Source organism: Tamandua tetradactyla, chromosome 19 (genome assembly GCF_023851605.1).
Source record: "Tamandua tetradactyla isolate mTamTet1 chromosome 19, mTamTet1.pri, whole genome shotgun sequence".
NCBI classification, from domain to species: domain Eukaryota; kingdom Metazoa; phylum Chordata; class Mammalia; order Pilosa; family Myrmecophagidae; genus Tamandua; species Tamandua tetradactyla.
Window position 1 is genome coordinate 49132061 of NC_135345.1, and position 19611 is coordinate 49151671.

The window sequence follows — 19611 nt, forward strand, 5'->3', positions numbered from 1 at the left end:
TTTTACAATAACCTACCTGACACAGAGAATTTCAGAGTTAGTTTTGGTTTCAGTTTCCATCTCTCAAAAACAGAACAGGCCATTAAGTTCCTTCCCATCTGGACATCTTGTACTCTGGGGAAACCATCAACTTTTCCTTAAACAGAGAAATAATCAGACTGTAGCCAAGACAATCAGCTCCTATCAAAGTTTTAATGTCCAATCTTATAACAAGCTCAACTTTTTATTCTGACCCAGTTGGTTATGCCAAACCTAGATGCATTAGGTATGCAAGCTATGGCAATTCAGAATTACCAGACCGTTGGCCAAGATCCAATTTTTTTCATCATTCAGACATGTTTCTTTCACATTTTATTCTCCTACTCATAAAACATGGCTGTGTTTTATACCTGACTCTCTTCATATCATTTAAGTCAAGTGGCTTTCACATCTCTTACTCTAGCTGTGTATTTCAGTGTTTCATAAAATGGCATATTTGTGACTTGGGTGGTGAGAAACATAATGTTCTGATCCTGTGCACAGCTAAATAGTTTAGGAAAATGATTGTTTCCTGAATATGAAAGATTTTCTTCAGAACGAAATCTGATCATAATTTGAATTGCCTATTAATAAAAAATCAATACGTATTTTAGAAAAGCAAATAGAAATGGTTTTTCACTGAAATTAGAAATACTTGAAAAGATCTGATATAAATTGATATCTACAATTATTCTAATTTATGTCTGAAAAATATGCCAAAATCTAGGATCCTATCTGCATTTCATAAGATCTGGGTAAAGGTCTTGATTTGAATTTCATTTTAATCCTTGATTTTCTCGAAAACATTACATTTACAAACTTTTACGTCATATTGAAAATGTTAACACAATGGACATGACTCAGCTGCAAGTCAACGAAGTATGGGGCTGTCCAAAAAATTCTTTCTCAGGAACATATCCAAAGATATATTACTCTCCATCAAATAATATTTTTTTCTGTCAGGCTTTTACATTGGATATTTCCATTAAGTTATTTATTTATGCTTTATTTATCAACTCTAATGATATTTTATTTTTAGTTATTGGCATCTTTCCATTAAAATATTAAGGTAGGTGGTTATTAATTTTTCATAGTAAGAGAGATACATATATAGATACATACAGAAATGATCTTTGATTCCAGTAGAGACTGTTAAAATTTGGGAAGATCTGTTCCACAAAGAGATGTACTCAAGGATGGGAGAGATGATACAAGAGACTTCTCTGGATATATTTAAGAATCAAGTTGGTGACTGGATAATTTAAGAATAATCTTGAGGAAAAATAGTCTAAATATCTACTTTATTGCCGTCACATCCACTAATTAGTTCTTAATTGCAGAATGACAAGAAAGTACACTGTGTTGTGCCCAAATAAAAACAATTAACTGAACAGTATTTTAATCAATTGGGTTGACTCAATTGTTCAGCTTTACATGAGAAATAGACGAAAGAGTTTTTTTTTTAAATAACTCTTTGAAGACCACAAAGTTACTAATGTCCTCTTAATATTGAATGTCAATTTTCAGAAGTAGGTTTATTTAATGTCACAGCATCATATGACCTCTTTCAATGCTTTAGTAACTGAAACTGTCTACTTCATTGTCTTCCATGAAAACCTTTTTTTCTTGCTTTTGCTTATGCTTCTGTGACTGTTCTTTCACAGATTTCTTTGAGCATTCCATATCAGTGTTTTAAATGAAGAGTTTTTGTTGAATGGATTGATTACAGAGGTTTTGGAAGTGTTGAAGTAACAAACAAGTTCAATGGGGGAAGCACTCCAGTGAGTCACAAAAGGAGGAAGCCATTAAAGGGAAATAGTGTTACTAGAGTGCAATGAGAATTGGAGTTGTGGAGGAGGGTCAGAAATGGCTAAGGAAGCAGGACCACAGCATCAAGGGAGCATGGAGGAAATATCCTAATATTTAACTACTTTTCTTCTGATGATCTCTATGCCTGTCTTTGGTGAAATTTAACTGTAAGTTAGCCACGAGAGAGCTTGGGAGATGCAGTTCCTAATGGTAAGCTTCCTGGGGACCAGAGTTGAGCAAAGAAGGTCAGAGCAAATAATGGGGGTCTAGGTGGAGGCAAACAGAAAGCCAAGGATTTCTCGTTAGAGATGGCAGAACAAAGGCATTTATAGCATCTTACCATGTCTTAAAAAAAAGGAAAAATCTCAGAAAACAAAGAAGACTGCATACAATTATCCTTGGAAATAAATTATTTCAAAGTATAAGCAATGATGAAAATCTATTAACATTTTGTATTACCAAACTATTCTGACTTTCTTAAAGTAAAAAATGGAATTTCATGTTAATGTGCATTTTGTAATAATGTTGGTCAACTGAACTTAATTTTTTCTCTGTGAAGTAGTTACTGGTTTACTTTGTCCATCATTTTAAAGTGTTGTTGTCCATCTCCCTTATTTATAAAAAAATCTTATATATTAAAGAAAGCTATCTTTTGTCAGTTATGAAGAATGACTCTATTCTGCTAGTAACTACAGAAAACTATCAGTAATTTCTTACATATTCTTCCAGAAATTTTGTATCCATATACAACCATATAGATGTATACTTTTTCATATGTAGAAGCTTATCTTACACATTCTTTAGTTTTTGCTCATATGGTGTGACATATTTTTTAAGAATTTTTTTCCTTATTAAGACACATCTAATTTATTCTTTTTGAAGGCTTATGAAATTTCATTGAATGGATTATTTATATTGCTGATTGCTTTTTTCTGGTCATTTGCTATTACAATAATGTTTGTACTTATGTCTATTTTATGTAAGCCAGCATATCTGTAGGAAATTACTGGGTCAAATACTGTGCAATTTTAGTCTGGATGGTTATTATTAAAGAAAAGTGCCAATTTCCATTTCATTAACATTACTGTAGAGAAGTGTCCGGAGCTTCTTCTCTTGGTCTCTGGTCCCCGGCCGGCGGGGGAAGATGCTGAAGAAAAAGACTCGGACACACTCCTCCAGGTTTGTCGTAAGTGCCAAGTTTTACTGGAGCTAAGCTTACACACCTTGTTACATTTCTCACGCAGGGGGGAGACTCCCTGCGGGGGACAACCTCTATGCGGCCGTCAAGCACGGCTCTCTGCGGGCTGTCTCCCCGACTTCCCGCCCGGGGTCCTAGATATAGTGTGGTGATTACCAATGGCTGAGCTACACGTACAAGGCTGGGATAGGTGGATAGGAGAGGCGGGCATGTACATCATGGGCGGAAGTGACGATCGGGTGCCATCTTGGCTCACTCGATGGGCGGGGGGAACTCTAGGGCAGGCTGCGGCGTGTCCACTAGGCCCGACCCGGGAGGCGGCTCTCCACATCTCCCCCTTTTTTATTCATTTTGACCCAGTGTCTCCATTGATGAGTGTGCTCCCATGAGCCTGAGAGGCCCACTACATGATTTGGTGCTTTGGGGAGTCTGGACTAGGCTCCAGCCATCTTGCGGCTGAACCTCTGGCACCGACCAGAATGCTCACCTCATATAGAGACCGGAGAGCCCGTGAGCTGGAAACCACGTGACTCTCCCTGCAGTGCTTCGCCTCGCAACTGGGTTATGTAGGGGGGCAGGAGAGCGGCAACCAGAGCCGAGAGCATCATTAGGTGTCTCTGTGCAATGGCCGGAGTCTAGTCTGGCCAGGACCATGACTCCGCCGTAGAGATCATCCTTTAGACAAAAATTATGACTTCTGGTGCCGCCTTTTACACCTGGGACACGGCCATGGGCTTTGCAGCAGATCCTGTTTTCGAGCGCCCCGCCCTGAGTGGCCGGGACGGGTCATACAGTGAGGGGAAGGACTGGGTAGCGGGACGGTCGTTGCCAGGAGCATCAGGGGCGAGTGACATAGCCAACATAGTGGTGACGCGTAGCTGTTGCTGCGTCTGGAACAAGCGTTCTAACAAACATTTAACAATGAGCAGAGTTACTAAGAGTCCCACTGCTAAAAGAATCCAAGTGGTCAACCTGGGCCAAGAGAACCATGAGGTGACTTGGTCCCACAGTAGCTCGTAGTGGGAAAAGTGGGGTTAAAGTTAGTCTCTCTTCTACTCGGTCGGAGGGTCACTTGCACTGTTGTTGTCATCTTTTCGGTCGCCGCCATCATCAGCAGAGTTGGAGACCGGATCCGGTGGCTCTGGTTGGAGGCTTATCAATTTTCTGGGCAACAGTTCCTTGGCGTCCTCGGGCGACGTCACGGTTCTCACCAGTCTTTCCGGAACCCACACAGGTTGACGTCCTGGTTCCTGGGGAAAAACACAAACAGAGCCTCTGGCCCAACTAAGTACCGGGTCAGGGCCTTTCCATTGTCCTGACAGAATATCTTTCCACCGGACTAGACCTCTATGCGGTGGGCTTGAGGTGGTGTGTTGAAGGGCAGGTGTCACCCCTAGTGGGTTTTCATTTAGAAAATTATATGTAAATAAAGCCACTGACAGTTGAGCCTTCGGGGATAGGCCATGGCTTATTCCCCCTTTTTGTTTTTTGAGCAGGTCTTTAAGAGACCTATGTGCTCTTTCGATGATTCCCTGTCCTTGAGGATTATAAGGGATGCCATGCTTTAATTGCACCTCCATAGTATCACAGAACCTTTGAAAGGTTTGACTGGTGTAAGCTGGTCCATTGTCTGTTTTTAACAATTTTGGCTTGCCCCATGCTGCCCAAGCAGCAAGGCAGTGCGAAATAACCTGGTGAACTTTTTCTCCGGTCTCAGCCGTGGCGAATAGTATTTGGGAGTATGTATCTATAGATACATGTAAATATCTCACTTTGCCAAATTCCGCATGGTGAGTGACATCCATTTGCCAAATGTCACCTGGGATGAGACCTTTGGGGTTGATGCCCAGTGAAGGGGCTGCCTTTTGCTCGGAACAATTATTGCAGGCTCTAACTATATCTCGGGCAGCTGCGCGCGGTATTTGAAACCGTCTGGCCAAGGTGCTTGCATTGACATGAAATTTAGTATGGAATCCCTGTGCTTGCTGATATGGTGTCAGCACTGGGAAAATATGTGGTTGCCGAGTGGCCTTATCTACTAGGCGATTTCCCTGCGCCATGGGACCTGGCAGGCCTGAGTGAGCTCTTATATGGGTTATGAAGAAGGGGCATTGCCGGGAATATATGGTTTCCTGAAGTTTGAGGAAGAATAGTCTTACTGAGGAAGAATGCTTTATAACGCCCACCGTTTCTAAAATATTTACAGAATTCACTACGTAAAGGGAGTCTGATACAATATTTAGAGGATCGGTGATTTCTTTCAGGACAGTGATAATGACTTGTAATTCTACCCACTGAGGTCTTTGTGGTTGAAAAAATACTGTCTTGGGAGTACTCCCTTCTACACAGTATGCTCCTGAACCAGAGCTGGAACCATCCGTGTATACGGTGAGGGCATTCACTAGTGGCTTAGGTGAAGTTATTTTAGGAAAAATTATTGGATGTTGGGTAATAAATTGCAAGAGGGGGTCTTTCGGGTATTGGTTGTCAATATTTCCTGCAAAAATACACCTGAGAATAGCCCATTGGTCTATGCACCCAGTAAGCGTTTCGAGTTGCCGGGAAGAGTATGGCACTCTGAGGTTTTTAGGGTGTTGGCCAAAGTGTTGCACTGCTCTTTTTAGGGCTTCTGAGGCCAATTCTGCAACCGCTGTGGGATAATGTTCTAAACTTTTTCTGGGGGAGATTCCGGGGTGGACCCAGAGTAGTGGTCCTTGTTGCCACAGCACTGCCGTAGGCTGCAGTTCTGTGGGCAGCAGGCAGGCTTCAAAAGGTTCATGGGGGTTTATTCTTTTTATGACAGCGGTGCTGAGTGCCTCCTCTACTTTAGCTAGTGCTCGCCGTGCTTCGGGAGTGAGAAGCCGGGGAGAGGTTATATCTGGGTCTCCTTTCAACAAATCATATAAAGGTGCCAGTGTGGCATTGGGTAGTTTTAAGTATGGGCGAACCCAATTGATATCCCCCATTAGTTTTTGCAGGTCATTTAGGGTCTTAAGAGTGTCTGTTCTAAGAGACACCTTTTGGGGGGAGACTTGAGTGGGCGAAAGCTTCGCTCCCAGGAAGGTGGCATTATCAGCCATTTGAATTTTTTCAGGAGCAATCATGAGATCGGTATTTCTGAGCATCAGCACTAGATGTGACAGCGCTGCCTGAAGGAGGGGTAAGTCTGCAGAAGTTAGTAAAAGATCGTCCATGTAGTGAATGATTTTCACTCGAGGGAAACGTCGCCGGGTATCAGTTAACCGTGCGGCAACGTACAGTTGACACATAGTAGGGCTATTGGTCATGCCCTGGGGCAGGACTGTCCATTCAAATCGTTGACTAGGCCCTTCCTGGTTAAGGGAAGGTATGGTAAAGGCGAACTTTGGGGTGTCTTCAGGGTGAAGTGGGATTGAGAAAAAACAGTCTTTAAGGTCTAGTATAAAGACAGGCCAATGCTCCGGTAAGGCGGAGAGCAAGGGTAACCCCGTTTGAACAGGTCCTAGGGGTTCCATACAGTTATTAATGACTCTTAAATCATGTAATAGTCTCCATTTCCCTGATTTTTTCTTTATGACAAATACAGGTGTATTCCAAGGGGATGAGGACGGAATGATATGACCTTCTTTTAGCTGTTCTGATATAAGCGCGTGTAGCGCATTGAGCTTTTCCTGCGGCAAGGGCCACTGAGGCACCCAAATAGGGGTCAATGTTTTCCAAGTTATTTTTATTGGGGTGGGTGGGAATCTTCCCTCAGTGGCCCCCGCGAAAAACCCAGGCCCTGCCTGCCTGGATTGGGTATGGTCTGTACAGGCGCTGGGCGTCCTTGCAGGGAGGCCCCCAATCCTTTTCCGGGGACGTATCCCATACCTTTTAGAAGGTCCTTGGCTGTTTTGGAATAATTAGTTGTTAGGGTAAGATCCATTTGTGTCAGTACGTCTCTTCCCCATAGGGAAACGGGTAAAGCCAGCACGAAAGGCTGAAAAGAGCCGTGATGTCCTTCGTCATCTGCCCAGTGAAGGGCGGAGGCACTTATCATGGGAGCAGAGCACTGCCCGATCCCTGTGAGGATTTCTTCCGCTTTGCATAGCGACCAAGAGGCGGGCCAGTCTTGCTGCCGTATAATAGATCGGTCAGCTCCGGTGTCCAGCAGGCCCAGGAAGGGCCTGCCTTGCACCTTGAGTGTCAACATGGGTCGGTTCTCTAGGGACATATGTAAACCTTCAAAGATTTCCCCAGACGATCCAAATCCTCTGTCTCCCCTTAGGTCGGGTCTGCTTGGAAAGGCAGCATGTAAACTAGGCAGGAGCAGGAGTTGTGCCAATTTATCGCCCTCTGCAATGACTAAGGTGCCTTGCTGTGACTGAACCATGATTTGGGGGGAGCCGGTGAAGTCTGAGTCTATCACGCCTGGTATAACTGTTAGTCCTTTTAGGGCCGTGGACGCTCTCCCTAATATTAACCCAACAGCCCCTTGGGGTAAGGGCCCTTTAAAGGAAGTTTTCACTAGCTGAACACCCATGGAGGGGGTTAATACGAGTCGGGAGGTGGCACAGAGGTCCAATCCTGCGGACCCGGGGGACGCACGGAGCGGAGAGGAGCAGGGCGGGGGCCCTCCGTATTGGGGGGCCCCCTCCGCCCGTTTTTTGAGGGCTGTTCTGGTCTTCCAGAGAGACGCTCCCCTTCTGCGCTGAAGGCTGATCTACAATCTTCCGCACGATGGGGTCCCTTTCTACAGCGGCCACAGAGTTTGCTTTGGACTCGGGGTTCATTTTGCCGCTGATTAGGGGCTCTACCGGGACATTCCCTCTTAAAGTGACCTGGTTTGCCACATCCAAAACAGGTTTTAGGCCTTACCACAGGACCCCCTGAGTCTCCTGTGTCCACATGTAGAGAGCTAGCTAGCATGGCAGCAAGACCTGCATTAGTTAAAGGGCTACCAGCATCTCTACAGAGGCGAACCCAATCTGTCAGGGACTTCCCTCGATTTTGTGCAAGAATAACCTTACATTCTTTATTGCACTGTTCGAATATCATCTGTTTGATAACTGTTTCTGCTACCCCTGGGTCAGAAAAGATTCTTTCTGCTGCGGTCTGCATTTTTGCCACAAAGTCTACAAATGGTTCGGTGGGTCCTTGGTGAATGCTGGTAAGCGAGGCCTGAGCTTCCCCTTCCCCGGTCAGCTTTTTCCATGCTCCCACAAAGCAGCGGAAGACTTGAGCATAGACTTCTTGTGGATACCCCGTCTGATTGTGGGCGTGGGTGCCTTTTCCTAGTAGCATGTCGGCATTCCACCCACCCCGCCTCCCTGCGGCATTCTTTGCCGCTTGTTCTTCCGCTAATTCCTCAAACCACGCTTTCCAGTCGATGTACCGACCTGGAGGCAAGCAAGCACGAGCGAGCTGATAAATGTCTGCGGGCGTGTGGTTTAGTGCCGAGAGGTTCTCAACCATATTTAGAGTGAATGGTGCATTCGGGCCATACTGATGAACAGCTTGTCTTAATTCTTTTAACACTTTATAGTCATAGGCCTCATACTGGTTATTACCGGGAGGATTAATAAGGACTGGAAACATGCCTGTTGGCTGATTAGCACTTATCGCATTAAAAGGGTTCCATCTCCAAAAGAATCTCCCCCTACCAAGAGCTAACGAGCGGCCCTGTGGGGCTGTATACGCGGGCGGCGGAGGTAGGCAAAGTGGTCCCTCCTCCTGCCAGCGCTCCGGAAATTCAGGGTTACCTTCTGGAGGGGGTGAAAAAGAATCATGACAGTTACCCGAGTCGGCCACTAGGGGGAGCCCGTATCGGGGGTCTAAGGCGGAAACACCAGGGCCTCCCCCCAAAGGCCCCCGCGTCACGCTCGCGGGTGCGGGCGGGGCGGAAGGTCGTGGGCAGGTTTCTAGCTCAATTAACGGGTTTTCATTTGTCCCCACGCCCTCACCGTCCTCTGATGCTGAGTCCGAGCTGTCTGATGAGGCGCCTGGCTCCGACGGCCTGCCTCTGCAAGAACCGTCCGTAAACGAGGCAGACCGGGAACTTTCAGACTGCCCCATGCTTGCAGTCGGCACTAGCTTCAAGCGTGCTCGGTGACGTCTACCGAGCTCTCCCCCGGGGTGGCCTGAGTACCCACGGGCCTTAACCCTCAAGTAAAGCAAAGACACTTACCTCTTCGCGGTGATCAGGCGCAAAGGTTGAGAGGAATCAGGAGAGGCGCGAGGATGTTCCCCGTATGGGCCACCACTTGTCCGGAGCTTCTTCTCTTGGTCTCTGGTCCCCGGCCGGCGGGGGAAGACGCTGAAGAAAAAGACTCGGACACACTCCTCCAGGTTTGTCGTAAGTGCCAAGTTTTACTGGAGCTAAGCTTACACACCTTGTTACATTTCTCACGCAGGGGGGAGACTCCCTGCGGGGGACAACCTCTATGCGGCCGTCAAGCACGGCTCTCTGCGGGCTGTCTCCCCGACTTCCCGCCCGGGGTCCTAGATATAGTGTGGTGATTACCAATGGCTGAGCTACACGTACAAGGCTGGGATAGGTGGATAGGAGAGGCGGGCGTGTACATCATGGGCGGAAGTGACGATCGGGTGCCATCTTGGCTCACTCGATGGGCGGGGGGAACTCTAGGGCAGGCTGCGGCGTGTCCACTAGGCCCGACCCGGGAGGCGGCTCTCCACAGAGAAGTGCCTGTTTTTAAGCAAACATTAAAATCAAACATTTTAACTTTTTTCAATAGGATAGAAAAAATGGAATATAATTATAATTTTAAGTTGTACATCTTTGATATTGAGTTAACTTGAATATCTTTCAAATTCCATAACATTTTCCTTTTCTTCTGTAAACTATCTATACATATCCTTTGCTGACTTTATGTTTATCTGGGCATAGGTTTTGTGTATTTATATAAAATCTATCCTATCTGTTTCATGTAGATTGCTTATCTTTTAAAATGTTCACTTTATCTTTCTTGATATGAGAAAGGTAGAGAGATCAAAGAAACAAAGATCAGAAATAGAACTAAATATATATTGGGATTTAGCAAATAAATTAATATGGCATTTCACATCAGTGAGAAAAAGATGGATTTTTTTTTTTATTATTATTGGAATGACTGCTAGCAATTTGGAATAAATAAAGCTAGATTCCAACACCACTCTTTTTACAATAATAAATTTTAGATATAGCAAAGAAAGAAATATGGAAATTAATATCATAAGGGAATTGAAGGAAAAAATGAATATATCCATTTATGATCTTGTAGTAAGAAATGACTTTCTTCACAAGACACTCCTCAGAAATTATACAGGAAAATGTTGTTAAAGTTACATATAGATGAATTATCAAATGCTAGCACAGAAAACATACTATTACAAAGTAAAAGGGCAAATTAAAAACCCAGAGAAGGACTATATTTTTTGAATACATAAAACGTTTCTACATATTAAAAGAATAGATCACCACTCCATAGAAAAATGTGTAAATTGTATAATAAAGAAATATTACCAATGTATAAAACCTCTCTCATTATCAAGAAAATGTATTTTAGAGACAAAAACTGGATACCACCATATACCATCCAGATTCACAAAATTAAAATACTTACTAAAATTAATCACACATTTTCATATGTTGGTGAAGAGAACACAAATTGGTGTAATCTCTCTAGGGGACAATTTGGTAATAACTAGCAGAATTTAAAAGGCATATCACCCCTTGGTTTGAAAATTTAAGTTCTTGGAGTTTATTCTGTAAATGAATATGTGAACAAATATATATGTACTGACACATTTAGCAACAGAGTTTTCCATCATTTATTGTTAAATGAGAAAGTATAGCACTGAATAATATGCAGGATGTTCCCATTTGTGTTGACAGCTGAGGCCAGTGACCTAGACTGAGATGAAATTTCCTTTTCGTTGCACACACATTTGTTGCCTTTTGAAAATGTTCCCATTTGAGCTTATTTAATAATCATATAAGAAATAATAAGAGTTTGATCATCTAATATACTGGCATTTAATGTTAAAAGTGAGATTTCACAAATCTCAGATGGACTGGTTATTAAGTAATACTGAAATTTTAGTCTATACCACATCACTGTTCTCATGAGATATATGCCTAATAATGGCAAATAAAAGAAAGAAGCTTTTTGTGTGAGCTGTCTTTGGCTTTAAACCTCAAAGCTTATAACAGTTCTAAGCTGGAACCTTTAAAGCTTCACCTGGCACTTTCTCTATTTTGGATTCTCCTCCCTTTCTTTAGATTCTTGATACCTAAAGTAGGTTTTCAATACTATCACATTCCAATTTCATGGAAGGGAGAGGCAGAAGATGTGCAAAAAAGGATAGTAAGCAAGCTCCAGGGCTGTTGAAATAGGCAAGTTACTGAACTGCAAGTGTACAGGAGAGATGAAAGAGAAATTCAAACCGTGCTAGTCATTTAAATCACAAATTTACTTCATCATAGGTTGATACAGCCCATTTAGCATCTGAGATCTGATCAGAGAGATTACTTCTCCTCCCTTAGCACAAGCATATGAGGATGGAACCTTGAACTCGGACCCCCTAGACTTGACAAGGCTGACAACTCCTAAGTTTATAATGTAAGCTTAATCCTAGAGGCCCAGATCTGTGTTTCTATCAACTCTCTCAATTTGGATACCCCATTTTTATCTCAGAATTAACTTGCCCCAAACTTAGACTATAATTTTTTCCCACACCTGTTCCCTGTTGCTAATATAATCCCTCTCTTGGTCAATTGCCCACCTGTGACCCAGACTCTTGAAGTAAAAATACACTCTTAAGCTAAGAAAAGAGGAACCTCTGCAGTAGGCTACACTGTAAAGAGTCCTGTATATCAGCACACACACAAGACACACACACATGCACACACGTTATTCAGGAAGCAATGGGCTCCTCCCTCATTCTGGATCTGGCACTCAGCACTGGCATGAGATGAATTGTTCCTCTAATATCATCTCTCTTGATCTATACCCTTCAGAAGCCATTGAATATTTCTCACACCCTTTCCTCTATATTCTTGAAACAAAAGGGAACACGTCTGAATTATGGGATGGCAGGGGGATTGCACCACCCAAACTTCAGAGAAAGACCTTCTTTGGGGTAGATGAGGAATTGAGCTGTGAAAGTGCTTAGAAAAAAAGAAAAGAAAAATTAATGAACTTGTCAAATGCTTCCTTAGATTGCATGAATACAATGGATTCTTGAAATAATAGAATATAATTTCACATTAGTGCCAAGTATCCATTTTCTTGTTCTCTTTGTGTTTCAATTTGTAGTTCCAAAAGTACTAAAAAAACTAGTATAACATTTCCTATAGCTGCACATGGAGAGTGCTGAACATTTAGCAGTACTAACAATGTATATTACTCTGAAATTTGTATGTATAAATGTCTAGAGGAAACAATATATGTTCTTTACATTGGCAACTAGATGGCTGTTGAATATTAACATTGTATTTAAAATTATGATATTCATTATAATTTTTGTTTTAACTTTTAATTTTAATAGTTGCTTTGGAAATAAAATATTTTCTAAAAATAATTTTATATTTAAAATTTACTTAAAATTATAATTTTATTAAAGAAATCTCAGATTATGCATACTTTGAATACAATTACATATAATGTTTTTAATTCTGTAAGCCATTATTGTCACCAAATATTGCCGATTAGAACACATAGACTTGTACAATACTAATGAAATTTTGTCTGATATTTGGCCAACGTTGTCATATAAAAACCATAGATTTACACATATTGTCATTATGAAGTTATATTTATCAAGATAGGAGAATAGAAAATATTTTAGTTACCAGGCTATTTATTTATAGCTACTGAACATTCATGTGTGGGCCTGCATTTGACTCAAACCCCATGATCCAGTATTGTGGAGGGCCAACCCCTAGTCTCCACCTACATCCTTACCTCCCACCTCCAATCTCTCACAAATTCTCTTTGTCCCATCTCCAAAGTGCTTCTTGAAAGCACTTCTTCCCTTCTGCCACTTCTTTGTTCATGTTCTCATGGATTTAACCTGCATGATTACAAATAGTTCTATACTTGGTCTCATTTCTACCACTGTCACTCTCATCAAATCTGTTCTTCACAGTTCCAAGAATTATCTTTTAAAATATCAAACAAGCTAATGCCATTGCCTTCCTTTAAATATATAAAGAGCCCCCAAGTGATTTATGGATAAAATCTGAACTTGTCATCATGGCTGTGTCAGTTTGAAAGAATGAATACCCTAGAAAAGCCATGTTTTACTCCTAATCCCATTTTGTAAAGTCAGCCGTTTCTTCTAATCCCTATTCACTACTGTATGTTTGAAACTATAATTAGATCATCTCCTTTGAGATGTGACTCAATCAAGAGTGTTTGTTATATTGGATTAGATAGGTCTCCACCTATTCGGGTGGGTCTTTATTAGTTTATTGGAATCCTATAAAAGAGGAAACATTTTGGGGAATGTGGGAGATTCAGAGAGAGCAGAGAAGAATGATATAGCTACGAGAAGCAGAAAGACCACCAGCCAGTGACCTTTGGAGATGAAGAAGGAAAACGCCTCCTGGGGAGCTTCATGCAACAGAAAGCCAGGAGAGAAAGCTAGCAGATGACCCCATATGCCATGTTTGCCATGTGCCCTTCCAGCCGAGAGAGAAACCCTGACTATGTTTGCCATATGCCTTCTCACTTGAGAGAGAGCGACCCTGAACTTCATTGGCCTTCTTGAACCAAGGTATCTTTCCCTGGATGCCTTTGATTGGACATTTCTATAGACTTGTTTTAATTGGGACATTTTCACAGCCTTAGGACTGAAAACTAGCAACTTATTAAATTCCCCTTTTTAAAAGCCAGTCCGTTTCTGGTGTGTTGCATTCCGGCAGCTAGCAAACTAGAACACTGGCATCAAGAGCCTCACACAACTTCTCAGTTTAATCCCCTCCCATTTTTTCATATACATCATTCCTGCTCATATCAAATGGTTTTATTTATTTATTTATTTATTTTCTAAAAGTGTTATGGTGTCTCTCTTATCTCAATGGCTCTAAACAGGTCACTCTGGCAAGGCTTCCCTGCCCTCACTGACCCCTTCTACACTGATTTACACTGTGTCGTAAGGATTTATTTTTCTATTTGTTCACATACTAGATTTTGAGATGTTTGAAGATGGAAGCTATATATCCAGTGCCTACATAAGCCACTATTCTTTAATAAATAGAAAACCAACCCAGATTATCTTAGGCTAGACTGGAAATCTATTACTTCATTTATTAAGAATGTGCACATGGCAGTTCTTGTCTCAGGCTTGGCTGGGTCCATAGGTTCAACTGTTGTCAATAAGATCCTGCCTCCTCATTCTCAAACAGATTGCATCCACATTTTGACAAAGATGGGAGATCTAGTTTTGTTGTTTCCTTATAACTAATATTCCTGTCACAAAAGCAACACAATCTCTTTTCTACTGATATCTATATTAATCCCCTAAAAATATTTCTAGAGCCATTACTGTTCCCGCAGTTAAAGGCTGTTCTTACAGACCAGCCTAGCTCATGTTCTTGACCCTGTAGTCTGGAAACTCATGGACAAAGGAGAGGAATTTGCCCAAAGGATGGAACATAGACAAGATATGTGACACAGATAAATTCAATAGCTTGGAACTAGTAGGGTGTCAAAAATGAATTTATAAATCAGGATACACAACTGAAATGAGTTATCCCTAATCTTATTATTTCATTCAGATTTAATTTTTGCATTTATAAGTCACATTCACTGAAAAAATACTAACTTTCCTACCCAGTTGGAGTTGTCCATGACAGCCTCTAATGAATATGTATATATATCCCTTAACAGTTAAGAAAATGTAACAGTTAAAGGAATTAGTAGCAACTATAACTCACAATGATGTCATTTCCATTTTTTTCCCAAAAATTATCCTCAATGTAATCTTATACTGTTTTTACAAATAAAAGTTTTTGGAAAATAATTCTTGCCAAAAAGAGAATTTTAAAACACTTTGAAGATATTGCTATAGAAACAAACACATCATTTACTATTTAAAGAAACACTAATTTTTGAAATTGTATCTGCCTCGAATGCTAATTTAATAACCTTTCCACTAAGCGTGATAAGTGATGAGAACTGCTTATATTTGCCCAACTCTAATATGAAGAGTTTACACTATTTTTGACAGCACCAGCTAATTAATTCTGACAATATTACCAAGAAGGAGTGTTATAAATATGATTAGTTTTAGAAATGCAAAAAAACTTAAGCAGAGGGACAATTCCAAATCACAGGATAGGCTGAAAGACTGCATCTTGTCAGCAGATTCTGCCATCTTCTGCTGTCTCACAATTCTCTGACTTACTCATTTACCAAATATTTATGGAATGATAGCTTCATGCCAGTCACTATACTAGAAACTGCACTATTCCATCTTCGCTATTGTTTACCTGGGCTTAGATTCTAACCATTACAATCCTCGCTAAGTGTTTATTGGTTTATGCTTCTCTTGTGTTTGTAATTCATTTATTTGCTTCTTAAATTTCGGCAATGTGCTTAGCCATATATATATATAGATGATATCGATATTCACAGACAAATAAAAACTGGGCATCTCAGTCAAACTGTACACTGAAATACTTCCAAAAAAAACTGTTGGTATCTCTAGGTATCTTCAACAGAAAGCAGATTTTTTGGTACAAAATATTAAAATGTAGTCATTATATACTATTATTGTAAAAAAGCAGCAAAGGATCCAAGCGGATAACTCATGAAATTGAAAACAAGAATATACAGTTAAAAATGAAAGGCTTCAACTTCATTAGTGATTAAAAAAAAGCAGAAAAAATAACTGCAAATTCTGCCTACAAAATTGCAATTTTAAAAATAATAATATTGTACTCTTTAGTGCTTTTGTTGAGCATAGCCCTCTTATGTGCTATTGATGGATAAGTAATTGACATTTTTTGTAAAGGAATTCAGTATATGACTTATGAACTTTTAATATTTTATAATTTTAATTGAAATTTTTATTTCTAATGAAAAAATCACAAGAAATAACAAGATATTTGAATATAAAGAGTCTTGGGAGAATCTTCAATATAGCATTATTTGTAACAGCATTAGGGGAAGAAGCATCTTAAATTGCAACTATGAGAGAACAGTAAATTATATTATGGTACAACCATGCATAAAATGGAAAATTATGTTTCCCTTAAAATTTTCAACATGGAAAATTTTGGCCACACAATGCTATGATCAGAGTAGGGTACTAAAGTATGCTAGAAGTACAGAATAGAAGTAAAAAGAGATGTGTCCTTGAAAGAAAATATAACAAAATCCCATTATCATTAATGAGGAGGCTGTTACTAATGATTATTTTCCTCTTTAAATGTCTCTGAATATTGTAAGTTTTCTGCAATGACCATATATTTGTTTTTAAAATAAAATATAGGGTACATGGATAGTTAAGTGGTTAGAATGCTTGCTGTTCATGCTTGAGATCTAGATTTGATTCCCAGACCATGCACCCTCCAAAAAATAAATAAATAAAAATAAAGTATAATAACATTTAATTTTTAAAGAACTTTGTGGCTTCTAGGTTCAGGACAGAATTCTAAATCCATATTTTTTTCTTCTCTTCCAGATTCCCTTAAAATGACAATAAAGTATATAAATTGTAAGTAAATATGATAATTAGAGTGAGATGAGGGCTTTCAGCTGACAAGATTTATGGAAGATGGCAGGACAGAGCAGGAAACACATTTAAGAGTTTAAGATGGAGAGGGAACACAGTGGATGTTGCTGAACATCCAAATGCAACACATTTGGGTTAATAAAGAAAAGGGAGTGAAAGCAGTCCCAAACTATGTCATCTTAGTTTGGCAGAGCTATGACAAAAATCACACAATGGATTGACTTAAACAAGCAGTCACTGTCTCACTGTTTCTAAAGCTAGAAGTCCAACAGCAAAGTCTTGATAGAGCATCCTTTCTCCCAGAATCTGGAGTGTTCTAGAGCTGGCTTGCCCCATTTCTTGGGGTTCCTTGGCTTGCATCTCTGCATCTTTCTCCTGTAGCTTCTCTGACTCCTGGATTCCACAGGTTCTGGTGTCTTCAGATTACTAGCTTCTGAATGTCCTCTCTTTAAAAGCCTTCAGTAATACAGATTAAAACCCACCCTGACAGGGAAGGCAGAGTCCTGCACTGTCTTCTACCCCAAACACAATGCAAAAGAAATCAGAAATCTCTTTCACCCTGACTTATGCTTGGTACCCTAATGGCTGGAGACAAGAGCAAAAAACTTCTTGATTAGCTGCTAAGAAAAACCCTGTGAAAGCAGATTCTACCACACACCTCAAAGGAAGGATGCTGACCTCTATTCTTCAAGTATTTCTTGCCAAGCGTACCGCCAACATTCTTAATATTTCAGCTATGTATGCCCTATGGCAAAGTCATACGTGCTTTCCTGATGTGAAAGTGAAATGTATCTATGGGACTAAGGGAAAGCATGAGAAGCCATGTATCAGACTTTCGGAAATGACTCTATTGAGGTCAATCTCTGCTACCACTTATTACAGGTGAACCTTGGTCAACAGCGTGAATGCACTTTCTCTCTGTATCTGGAAGGAGATCATAAATCAGACCAGTTCCAAACTGTGTAGCCAGACTCGATTGGAAGAGAAATCCAATGCCCAATGGTGCTCTGTTGGCAAGTGAGCGTTCCCGCTCCACATCTTCTGAGGAGACTGGAGCAGACCATTGGGCACCAAGTTGGACTCATGAGTTGAGCCAAAGAAGCACACCTAGTAAGGTAGTGCATGTGCTCTTTAGAGGCGTGTCATGGTGCGCAATACTGCGTGTATTATTATGTCAAATGCCTACATGATGAGAAGGTACTACAGTCTCTTCGTTAAAGGCATGAGCTCGGGAATCCTAGAGCCTGGCTGAGCTCCTCTCTTGGGCATTGCCACTTGTGTGACCCAAGAAGAGGTGTTGTTTTCACCGAAGGGGTCCAAGGAAGTGAAGAAATCCATCTGTACCTGGGAAGGATGCTGTGTACAGTGCAGGATCTGGGCAGGCCAAGGGACGGCATGTCCTCCCCAGAACTTTCGCAGCCCCACTGGGCCTTAACTGTTGCCCTTTGGCATCTTTTCTCCCACACCTTCTCTCACACCCGTCCATGTCCATCACGCACCCTCCCGCTGTCAAGTGCCCTCCCCCTGCCAGGCGTCCTCCCCCCCACGTCACCTGCCCTGCCCATGTCACACGCACCCTCCCATTGTTACGTGTCCCGGTGATGCTGCTGTCACATGGCTCTGGCTGAACAGTGCCATTTGGGTTTTTGCCTCAGCGGAGTTGGACGCTAGTCAACCGCTCTCGTGGTTCATACTCCACTCCCTCGATCGAAATTGCCCTTCATGGGGAATAGACTGACCAAGCTACGCCCCCTGGCGTGCAGCCGCTGCCCTGGTCCCAGCCGTCGCCCACCTGTTCATCCCCCCCCGTTGTGCTCCACTGGTGGTAGGTCGGGAGCATCCTGCTGCCCCTGCGCCTCTCTCCAGCCCTGTGCGCAGGCTCTTCAACCAGGGTCACCGCAACTCACAGTCTGGGTTTGACATCGCCCCGAAGAGGAGCTATCCCATCCAGCTGAGCCAATGCCCTTCTCTAGGGGTATGTCCGTCTGTGTTCAGAGAGAATCCTCGGAAGAAGCCGCTGTTGTCTCCTCAAAATTCCAAGATGTTCCGCCCCTCTTCTGGGACAGTGAGGATTCCTCGTCCAGGGCACAGATGGACTCTCATGTGTTTGCCACCTGCACAGGCTGACGTCCCCTGTAGGCCAGTGCCATCAGGCCACCTCCTGCATCCCTGCCTAAAGGAGGATGAACTGAGGAGCCCAGGAGACAGCAGCGAAGGGTTGGCCCTAGAGGGGGAGGATCACACAGAAACCAGAGAGCAGGAAGATCACAGAAGGGCACCCCAGAGCGGTGAGGATATACCCTCGACATCCACGCCACTGGAGACGGAGAGAATGGTCCCTCCCTTCCAGTGCAGCTCTGATCCTCTTAAGGAAAGGTCTCTCGGAAGATGTGATCCAGGTGCAGCAGGGCTCCCTGGCCCAGTCTCACCCCGTCCCCTGCTTCCAAAGGGGTTGCCCCATCAGCTGGATGAAGGCCATCAGCTCAGCTCTCCAGGTTCACAGCCAGGGAAGGAGACATCGACAGAAAATCCTGCAGCTATTTCATCAAGCAGCACTCCTCCTCCTCCCACACCTGCCAGGTGCAGATGCTCTAAAAGGAAGCTGGTGATGCCACTGCCACTGCCGCTGCCACTGCCACTGCCACTGCCACTGTTGTGGGGTGGAGGTGAACTGCCCCCACCTCAGAAGCTTCCTCGGGTAGCCAGCCCCAAAGATACAGATGTGGAGAAGAAGACTGAGCCAAAACAGGACAATACCATCTTGGAGGAGGTTGAGATTGAGGGTACGACAGAGGGCAGTGTCGCTGAGCCTGCCCCTTCTTTCTCTCTGCCTGCTGCACAGAGTGCAGGGGCCTTGACCCAAGCCGTGGTCACCCTGCCGATTC

General features: G+C 42.4%; 1 long non-coding RNA gene across 1 annotated transcript in view; it reads right to left on the reverse strand.

Moving 5' to 3' along the window:
• Positions 1-18219, reverse strand: part of LOC143663600 (uncharacterized) — a 55730-nt gene extending 37511 nt beyond the window's left edge. Inside the window, exons 1-2 of the long non-coding RNA XR_013166065.1 lie at positions 18071-18219; positions 17-136 (exon numbers count right to left, since the gene is read on the reverse strand). This is a non-coding gene — a long non-coding RNA (uncharacterized LOC143663600). The remainder of the gene's footprint in view (positions 1-16; positions 137-18070) is intronic.
• Between the last annotated feature and the right edge of the window lie 1392 nt (positions 18220-19611).